The 3,223-nt window shown below is 43.4% G+C and overlaps 1 non-coding gene across 1 annotated transcript; it reads right to left on the reverse strand.

The window, feature by feature from the left end:
- Positions 1 to 2,275: 2,275 nt before the first annotated feature.
- Positions 2,276 to 2,395, reverse strand: LOC134967951 (U5 spliceosomal RNA). The gene has a single exon (XR_010189277.1). It is a non-coding gene; the product is annotated as a U5 spliceosomal RNA (small nuclear RNA).
- Between the last annotated feature and the right edge of the window lie 828 nt (positions 2,396 to 3,223).

Genomic DNA, 3,223 nt, shown 5'->3' on the forward strand with positions numbered 1-3,223 from the left:
TAACAGAACGTTCCCTGTTGTAACAGGTTGGACGTATTATGAGCGGGCCAAGATCGTGTGCAAGTATTCCTTGGAGATTCGAGAAGCAAGCTCTCCGAAACCCATGAGATATCACTAGTATGACTGTGACAACTGTCTTATGATCCGTTTTGGCAACGGAGAGAGCAGCGGAAAAATGGTGGAGCCAGATACACGATGCTGAATGACCACATGAATGTGAGAGACTCCACCGCCACTGCCCTTGTTACACATACTGAGCTTTTGTAATTGTGGCGAGATGCCATCATGTATACATGAGGGTAACCCCCTTCTGTGGACTCACATATGAAACACCTGTGGATTTAATGTCCAGTTTTCAGGATCTAAATCCTGACGGGTGAGATCATCTGTGTAACAGATGTCCACTCACGGAATGAACCTCGTTGACATTTCCACATAATGGTGTTCTGAGCAATTGAGGATTCGAGTTACCTGCCGCATTGTCATGCGGCTTTTTGGTTCTCCCTGGTTGTTGTGTATGCAACTGCCGTTGCGTTGTCTGACTGCCCCTGGTCAGACTGAAAGCGAAGCATGTAGTGCATTGTAAAATGCACGGAGTTCCAGGACATTTATCGACAGCAATCTGTCGTAATCCGTTTTAGAACCTTTGTCGCTGATCTTTTTTAACTACAACTCCTGAACCTCTGCGACTCTCGTCCAGAGTATATACACCCTCGCCCCTCTGTGGGAAACGCGAGTGAAGGGCGTTGAACTAAATCGCTTTGAAACACATCATTATTCTTAACAGGTGAATACACCAATGTACCGCTAGTGTGCGTGTTTTGCACTAATTACTAGATGTACATTTGTTCTTACTGGTGTAGTAGGTAAATGTCTTTGATTTACCGTATTTATAATCTTAGCTAGGAATTGACATCGTTTAAACGGAATTAGATGTGATTGTTTTTGAACTTGATCTGCCACCGCAGTATACATTAGTAGCGCAAGTTAGAGGAACTTTGTTGAGACAGAGTTCTTATGAGCAGATCATCTAAGATAAAGAAACTCTGTTGAGACAGAGTTCTTATGTGAGATGAGCTATCATCACCAACATCACTTTGGTAAATACCCGAGGCGATAAGAAACGATAGACCTGAAATGGTTAATGGTTGTGGCGATTTGCAAACGCTAGAACCTGTGATGAACAAACCGGAATGGGTAAATACGCATTGTGAAGATCAAGTGCAATTATGCCATTTTGTGGCTCCAATAAGCAAATACTAACATGAGAAAATCCATTTTCCCACTGCAGTAACTGACTTGCTGATTGAGATTGCGACGGAGCTGTCTGGTTTTTTCAAACAGAGAGGAATAAGTAACCCTGACTCTGTTGGTGTACTACTGCCTGGATTATAAAGACAGCTGAAAACCAGCAGAGACTAAATGGCAACCTGCCAAACCGTTCGACAGAGGCAGTCTTGTCTTTTAATCTGTAAATAGCTGAGACATCCATGAGTTGAAGTCTGGAAACCCCGCAAATGTAACATGTAAAGACGCGCTTCCACAATTGGAAAAGAGGTCATCAAATCACTGGCTTGCTGACTGTAGCGTCCTGTCGTTACAAGGCGTGACTGTTTTGTACCACCGTTTTGAAAAAAAAACCTGAAGTCTAAAGGGATTAAACGCCGGTACAAGTATTTGCGTTTTGATACTGGATGCGGTAATGGCTGAATATCAAATTTAGGAGCAAACAAGCTCTGGCCTTGTCGCGCTTAAACTAGCGACGATGAAAGTAACCGGCGTTAGCAGAAGCTTTACAGATATACTCTGCAGCTTCTTTTAACAGTGATCGTCATTGTTTCATACATAGAGTCTAGTGACCCAAATGTATCCTGGGTTTTTATAATGTTTGACAGAGACGCATTTACCAATGGCGGATCGCGTCATTTTGGAAACGATTATGTATGGTTGTCAAAAACCCCGCACTATCTGAGTGCTGGACTAATGTACCCTTCTCACTCGTTCGGTGTGAGATTTGACATAGAATCGTGCATTAAATTATAAGACCAGTCAAATAAACACTCTGGTACCCAAAGGGAAATTGGCCCTTTGGAAAGACTGTCTTTTGTTAGAGCTGGCGGAGTAACTTCCGAGACTCCGATGTTACCGCTCCTTTAATTTGAATTGCCAATGTTTAAAATTATTTTTAGTCTGCGCTAGAGCCTTACTCGCTATGTAGACAGACACCACAATAGGCAACAGACAGACACTTGCACGACCTATTGAAGTTATTATGTGTCATATATATATCTTATTGCTGAACAGCATATTGATATGAAACTCATGGTTGTTTCTCTCTACGGAAATCTTTAGTAAAAGCGAAAGATTTCTTCGATGTGAAGAGAAACCAGAGTATTCTTTATGTGAAAAGCAGTTCACATGGGCATGTGAAACCCGAACCAAATTCCCACTAACACCCCTGCGCCTCTGGTGGCTTAGAGATGTAGGGCAGGAATGTTCCAGAATTATGTCGAAATACAGTTTACATGGCTAACTTATGTGAAACCTGAACCAAAATTCCCACTAACACCCCTGCGCCTCCTTGTGGAGTAGAGGTGTATGGCCGGAATGTTCTGGAATTATAAACTGGAAGAAACAGTAATGATTAAAATGGCCCCCATGCCATGCTTACACTGAAAATCACAGGACAGATTACAATACCTGCTGCAGTGTTAATATAGGCTTAATAGCCTATTATACAGTGATAATCACAGGTCTAGTATACAGTAAAATACATGCAGTTTACAATACATGCCTTTAGTTAGCCTTCCAGTTAATATAAACACTGCCTGCAGTGAATTTTGTATTAACATTATATGGCAGCCTTAACAGAAAAACCAGGAAACATGGCTAAAAATGGCTGCCATGCTTACAGTTAGAAACATAGTTTAGGTTATGACACTGATAGCCTATAACTAACTGTCTGTTTAAAAAGCTGAACAGCCTATGACTTCTTAACCCATGCAGCCTTGCTATATGGTGCTGCTGCTATGGGCATTTACTCCCCCTCACCCCCCCTGCAGCTGCGCTGCTTGTGAGGTAGCTTCTCCCCCATGTTACCTGCAGCGGACGGGAGCGGGTGCAGGGAGCCTAGCGGAAGCAGGGGAGCGCTGTGTATAGCGCCGGGGAGCTGCGTCCGGAAGAGCGGGCGGCGCCTCTCCTACAGCAGTGGCCGGGTAATCAG

Source organism: Pseudophryne corroboree, chromosome 10, assembly GCF_028390025.1.
Source record: "Pseudophryne corroboree isolate aPseCor3 chromosome 10, aPseCor3.hap2, whole genome shotgun sequence".
Lineage (NCBI taxonomy): Eukaryota > Metazoa > Chordata > Amphibia > Anura > Myobatrachidae > Pseudophryne > Pseudophryne corroboree.